Raw genomic sequence first — 8,473 nt, forward strand, 5'->3', positions numbered from 1 at the left:
TAAGGATATAGGATCTTCTTTGGTTAAATGTGATAATCTGTTTTGATTGCTCTGTCGGATATTTCACTTTAAATCCACCCTCTTCATTTCCTTATTTTCCACAGCTCATACCTTCTATTCTTTCTCCCTCAATTCATATTTTAAAGCATTCGTCAATATGCTCCATCCAGTTCTGCTTCTTGATATACTCCTAACTTTCATATCTGTCATTCTTCTTTTTCATCTCCCGCTGGAAGAATCTATTTACTTCTACTATACTTTTGGTTTTATAGTGTTTTTAGTTCTCCCCTGTCTTTATATTGCTATATGCATCGATATATACGGTTTGTAAATTTCTGAGTTGTTGTTGGGTTTTATATCTTCCCTTATATTTCGATGTTTCTGTTTCTGTCTTTCTATAATCATTGACATCCACAGTTAATGTTATCTTCTATTTGCGGTGATTTATACCTCCATTTCTATTTCGAAGCTTCATTCTTTTGCTTTCTCTTCGCAAGTAATGGTCCAGAATTCGTAGGTATGGAGTTTCGAATGAACATGACTAATGTTCTAAGAGAGAGATTGTAATAGCATGATTTTAATTGGTTAAATTACTAGAATTCAAGAGAAAAGATAGAACTATCAAGAAATTATGTTCTTGATATGTTTATATATTAAATAGAATGTAAGAGTCGTATAACATGGCACATGATGACATTATGGTCTGTGAATCATCACGTTTTCATTAGAAACTCAGCATGACTTACTGTAATATAATCACATTGATCAAGTGTCATTATATTATACTAACTCATGCTTCAGTTCCCAACACTTCTTCAAAAACATTCATATTTTAAATTCAAATTTTTCAGAATTTAGAAACTAAAACAGTTTCCTTTCTGATGTAACACTGATATCGCAAAGAGATAAATGATTTCAGATAAGAATAGTTATGAAAATATCTTCAGAAATATCGAGGATATTTATAATGAAAGATACGATGATATCTTAGAATTTCTAATATTGAAGGATGATGAAGAAGATTTGTCCGTAAAAGTGTAGAGTCAGGAGCAAGGTATTCATTAATGACTTCAGCAGATACTGAATCATTTGGATTCTTTGAAGGTAGGTTTTGTCTTTGTGATTTGTCCACAGCCTCCTTCATGGTTTGCTCAATCTGTTTTTCGATACCAAATTCTCTTTTGAGCTTTTCCAACGTATCCTTCTTTATCATCAAACTTTTGACTGTTAAAGTCATCTATAGTTTTTGTTGCTTACTCAGGGAATTGATTCGCAGACTGGGTGCTTTTTAGAAATTCAGAATGGAAGTTCATAATTCTAAGAGATAGATGTTATATGTATAGATATAACTGTTGATTTAGAAATGCTGCGAGATTCGAAATACTGATTGCTAATTCCCGATAGTTGGTATGGCAATTATTGTTACATGATATAGATGAGTACATGATAGGGTTTCAATGAATATAATGATTTTTCAAAAAGTCAAAGATTAATGAAGTTGTTGGTAAGTTTACTGCTAATGTGGTGGGATATAAACGGTTCCCCGGTAACGATGACGAAAAGAGAAAATGTAAATATCACGGTTACAATGAGGTTATTCTGGAAAAAAAATCAAAGTTGATTTGCTGGAGATGTGACAAAATTGGCTAATTTGGAAGGAGATTGCAAAGTTATTTTCAGTAATAACAACGTCAATGGATCATAGATTTGTGTTAAACTTCTACTTAGGTTCCGGGAGTTTTCAAGGTGCAAGACTATACACATAAGTTCTTCTTTTCATAGATAACGTGTGGTCAGATCATTCTCTCGGTTGTTTCTTAATTGAGGTGTTTTCAAAAATCATGAAGGGTTTGAACGCAGATTGTAATCGTCAATATACATATGATGTTCTAGAATTTTGACTAACATGATTATTTTTCTGGGTTTTATGGATAGGAGTGATGTTCTAGCACAGATTTGAAGTCAAAGTATAGCTTTGAAAGATGTAGGAATCTAAGAGATGATATCGATTATATCTCGACTTGGATTCTGATATGTTAAAATCAGAATATGTAATTGAATTTGAATGAGTATGGTTATTTTGATTTCTATGAAAGAATATATCTCGTTGTGAAAGTAGTGAGTATAGTTGATGATTTGTTGAATCAGAATCGAAGAATGTAACATATTAATTGTGAATTTATATATCTCTCTGGTATTACCTACCCGTTAAAATATTCTCACCATTAATAGTTTGTACAAAAGGATTTTTTTAATTATAATCTTTATGAAAATATACTTGCATATATATTTTCTTTAGATGTAATCATGGATTTAATGAGTTAACATAATATTAATCTCATCTGGTTTTCGATTAGGACTAGAATATGTAATCTCTAAAACTTTAGATATTACATAATCGTCGTAGAATATTTTTCCAATGAAGTATTGAATTAATACTTCATCGGTTATTGTTGTTAGTACTCCTTGGTATCTATGGTGGGTATGACGTTGATGCTCGTGGAACATCTTGTGATGTTGAATCATGGGATGTGGATGTTGTTGATGGTGGTAATGGTACTGTTGGTGTTAATGATGGTGGTACTGTTGATGCCGATGATGCTGCTAGTGCTTGTAACCTTTGCACCATATTCTACAAAGCTTCTACTCGAGCGCGAAGCTGGTTGACTTCTTCTATTACACCGGGGTGATTGTCGGTTCGGACGAGCGGATGAATAAGATCTAGAATTTGAGATAGTATATAATCATGACGAGATACTCTGGAAATGAGAGAGAAAATGGTATTACGAACAGGTTCGCCGGTAAGTGCTTCAGGTTCTTCGCCAAGAGGGGAATGTGGTGGATGGAAGGGATCACCTTCTTCTTGTCTCCAATGATTAAGTAAGCTACGAACTCATCCCCAATTCATCCAGAATAGATGATGGCTAATTGGTTGCTCCATTCCAGTCACACTGCTTTCGGAGCTCAAGGAGTTCGAGGAATCAAGTGAGAAATCCATATTATATGATCGGATAAAGGGTTTTCGATATGAGATGGGTGTTGAATACTGAATGATATCTTCGTCTCCTTGAATACGTATATATAGCAAAAAGATTCCGTAATTTACGGAGGAAATTTAGGAAAAGTGTCAGACAAAGTCTGCTGAGATAAATATGATAAGATATGATTTGTCTATACTTCCATTTATGTAATAATTGCACTAAGACGTGTCTAGACTAAAGAATGATAAGCAAGTAATTTTTGACAAGAAATGATAAGCAAAACTCGGTAAAAACAGATACGGTCATAATTCAGACTCACTAATGCATCCTAACAATTACCAGTTAAACACACTAATGCAAATTCTGTTTCCCAATGACCTCAAGCTCCGATGCCAACTGTGATGACCCGTCCAAATCCACTTGGATGAATACATCATTCATTGATTTCATAGTGAGGTTTTGACCTCTATATGATACGTTTTGTAAACATTGCATTTTTTTGAAAAGGCACACAATAAATGAATATATAAATCCAAGGTTTTCGACGTCTGATGATTTCTACGTATAGACAATCACAGTATATAATAGTTTACCATAATACATCCGTTGACAATGCAGTCAAAATAAGATACATGGTGATGATTTTGTGAATGCAAAGTTTTCTCGAATAAAGCATGTATGACTCCATGCATATATCTTGTATAACGTATAAGCAAACAGCGGAAGACTTCTAGAAACCTGAGAATAAACATGCTTTAAAGTGTCAACACAAAGGTTGGTGAGTTCATAGTTTTAATGTTGCACATATTCTGTATATAAAGGTGGATCACAAGATTTCAGTTATTTCACCCGAAATGTTTATCAAAAGTTTGTCAATAGATTCTACGTAACAGAGCACCCTGGTAACTAAACTTAACGCTATAATAATAATAACCCTTGTTTTTTTAATACACGCAAACCAACATGTCATAAACTCAAATAACATATGTCCGTTAAAAGGCTGGCGCTACTAGCACGGACGGGGATGTAAAACCCTATGGATCCATATACAGTTATTCGCGCCCACCAGTCCACATCCTATGTACTGGTAGCTACTAGTTACCAAAGCTAGGGATTTTCGGTTTAACTCAGTGTAGAATTAAATATGTACTTGTGTCCATTGCGTTTAAAATAAATTTCATGTATTCTCAGCTCAAAAATATTTAAAGTATTTAAAAAGGGAGACTATAAACTCACCTTAGCAGCACATAAGGTCATTCACCGAAATGTGACTGAAACTCGGAATGCAAAATAACCGTAGATCTCAACCTAGAGAACATATGTTGGTCAATACATGTCTAACAAGCTAGATTGGGTCATAGTGTATCACAATCCTAATGCTCGAGACCGACATGCAAAAGTTAACAAAACTCATCTCAAAAGTCAACCTGACCCAATATGATCTTTAAATCTATACATGTTTATTAACATAGTATAAGTCTTGATAATTGAACGAATTTATAGTTTATTAAACTCAAAATATTATTTATTTCAGGAGCTATATTATATTTTAATTATCATGGCAATCGAAAATATTTTATTATTTCACATAGTTTTTCAATACTTGTAAAATCAGATTATAGTGTTTATAAAGCTTTAAAACATGATAAGACGTGCCAATTGTTCAGATTATAGTGTTTATAAAGCTTTAAATCAACTTTGACAATTGTTCAACAAAACGAGACGTGCCTTCTATAGAAATTCATTTACTCGATTAGTAATATCTAAAAATCCAATTTATCAAACTCATAGACAAGTTGTTTAAATATTAATTTACAGTTTTAAACACAATTTCAATTAACGTCAAACATAATTCAGTTGACCATATCTTTTAATCCGTTCATCGAAATCACGCTATTTCTAAATGAAAAATAGAAATTTTTCGCCAGCTTTCCAAAAACATGCATATCATATACTTTATATCAGTAGCATATGTATCAAATTCGTGATTCATCATAAACTATCTAATGACAAAATTAAAGCATACAAGCATGCATAAACAAATATACTCGAGCACTAGACATGGATACATTATTAATACATAAAAGATAAGATATGAATGCTCACGTATCAATATTGTAATTCAATATTGTAGAAAAGTACGTAGACGCAACGGAAATGATAAACACTAGATTGACCTCACGAGCATACCCCCGAATAATACCCATCACCTCCATAGCTATAACCCATAATTTCCTTAGATTCGACTTATTCTAAAACAATTTTTGAAATCACTCGGATAGCACTCCATCATAATATTTTATGTATAATACTACTAATAATAATACTCCTAACCATAAGATTAATAATAATATTAATCTTTAATAATAATAATAATATATAATTATATGTATGCGAGAGAGATGGATGAATTATGAAACACTGAATCAGAAATCAATCGCGTTTTATAGATGTTGAGCTCACCTACCCCCCTCATGCACTCGCATGAGTTTGTGAGAGGGATCTCATGCGAGTGCATGAGTCCCATATACAGCTCACATATGATTAAAATTCCTTGCCGACATCTTTATATATATTATTTAATATATAATATATTTAATCTTTAGAATTAATTAAATACTATATTATATTCTCGTGCATAGTTGATTTGTAATTTTTGCACCGATGAATTGTACATTGACGCTCGACTTACATACCGGTTCTGGTTTTTCGAACGTCCTTTCGTACGCTTAGAAAACTTGTACTTTATGTTTCGTGTATTGTACCATAATCAATAACAAGACTCAAATCAATGAAAAACTCTCCCACTCAAAGTGTAACTTATTCATTTTAGTGTTTTGGTCATTTGCTTCTATAAATCAACGTCTCGTTATATAGATATACATATATATAATAGTATTATTTTAACTCAAAATGTTTTATAACTAAATTAATATTTAATATTATATATTATTACATCGTAAAATATATATAATTTTGAAATATTTATTTTATTATGAAACAATAAACGAGTGCTATAAACCTTTTTTTAAAAAAAATAGTTCGAACCCATATATATATATATATATATATATATATATATATATATATATATATATATATATATATATATATAATATAAACACGTTGCAAGTTATTTATATAATTAATTCAAATGCAGTCAAAAAGGGAAAGATTTCATAAATCAAGGTGGACCTCTCAACAAAGACTTATAATAATATCACAATACTTACGGGATTTATAAATGTTGAAATATCTACTAATTCAATCATTGGTATTATCTTCTAATTCCGTAGATGAATATATTAAGCATATATTGAGAAAAATACGTTTAATGTAAAGTATTATACATTTAATACTTTATTAACGTTTTCAAGTTATGAAATATATATATATATATATATATATATATATATATATATATATATATATACATACATATACATATTCATATCTATGTATATAATTGTTCGTGAATCGTCGGAATTTGGTCGAGGTTAAATGAATATATGAACATAGTTCAAAATTCTGAGATTCAACTTATCAGACTTTTCTTATCATGTCGGAATCATATAAAGATTAAGTTTAAATTTGGTCAGAAATTTCCGGGTCGTCACAGAAGTTCTCTTGAACTTGACTTAACCACCTAAAATTATTTACCAATTTTGACCTTTGGGACCAACATCTTGTATATTAATTTCTTATTTTTAAAAATAAATGCCGAAGTTTTAAACTTAAGTGTAAATTTACTTGAGGACAACCGAAGTTTAAATGTGTGGGATTTGATGCTGCACAATTTATATGTGATGACCCGGGAATTTCCGACTAAATTTAAACTTACTCTTTATATGACTTCGATACGATAACCAAAGTCTGTAATGTTGAGTCTCAAAAACTTTGAACTGTGTTCATGCTTACATTTGACCTTTGACCATTCCCGATGATTCACGAACAACTATTTGTAAATTGATACATATATATATATATATATATATATATATATATATATATATATATATATATATATATATATATATATATATATATATATATATATATATATATATATATATATATATATATTTACTTTAATTTGAAATAATATACGATTAAATTATTAGAACTAAATATGTAAAAATAATATAAGATGTAATGGGAAATATTATTATATGTATGTATATATATATATATATATATATATATATATATATATATATATATATATATATATATATATATATTCAATATATTTATTTTTGTAATAAAACATGTTACTAAAATGTGTTTATATATACATATACATATAGTATATTGAAAATACGATTTCGAGCTTAAATAATAAACGTCAGTACAACTCGGTTAGCATTTTGCTAGTGTTCATATAGTTCTAATACGTGTTTAAAAAGATTGAAAATAAAAATTGAACTGTAAATTGATTACGAAGATTTTAGGTTTGATAAAAATATTTTTACCCTTTTAAGTTTAAATATTTGTACTCCGTATATATTAATTGGAACAGAAAATAAATATTTATCGAACATTTTTGATCAGGTTTCAATCAGATAATGAGTGGAATAATTAAATATATTTTATCTAAAAATTTGGGATTTTTAGGAACATTTTTTATTCCGTAACTGTTTAGCAATGGACACGCCCCGTGAAAACTGTCGGCACCATATGCCAAATGAAGGGTGGCCATGTGATTTCATTTACTGTGGAACTTTTGACTTCCAATTCACAATTATATTATTTATTATTATTATTGTTATTATTAATATTATTATTATATACATATTTCTATTATCAATTATTAACCGTGAATTGAATTAAGAGATTGTGTTTGATTATTATATACTATGTTTGTTTGAGTTTGATTCCTCACTGAACTATCTTCTATCTAATATATATACTTAAGGCATATATTATCAAAACAACCATCAACTCTATTTATTCTTTGTGAACTTAAATCCATCACCACTTTCATCACACATAAACTCATTTTCTACTTGTGCTTTCGGTTGCTAATCGAACCATCATACGTCACCTCCTTGAAACCCACAACAACTTATCACCTTCTTCTTCACCACTACAACCATCATCACCTTAACACCATTTTCTTTGTTTACAAATTCTGATTTAACGAATCCTATTACCTTCTAAAAACCCACCACACATTTCACCATCCATGAACACCATCTTCAACCTCGAACGAACCGTCACTCTCTCACCTCCTCCTCTCTTAATTCTCGTAATCAAGGAACCACAACCGCCACCTTCTATTAAAATTTTTCCATTTGTTCCTGCACCTAAATTTTGCTGTTATATATACGTCTCCTGTTTCACAATCCGTCACCAAGAATCACCTAAACAACTTCTACTATATATGTTTCTGTTACGAATAGTGAACAACCTGACTGTTTTGCTGCTACTTCTTCCAGTTTCGATCACCAACAAAACACCTCACACCACCACTTTTTTTTATCGATCACTGT

Source organism: Rutidosis leptorrhynchoides, chromosome 10, assembly GCF_046630445.1.
Source record: "Rutidosis leptorrhynchoides isolate AG116_Rl617_1_P2 chromosome 10, CSIRO_AGI_Rlap_v1, whole genome shotgun sequence".
NCBI classification, from domain to species: Eukaryota; Viridiplantae; Streptophyta; class Magnoliopsida; order Asterales; family Asteraceae; genus Rutidosis; species Rutidosis leptorrhynchoides.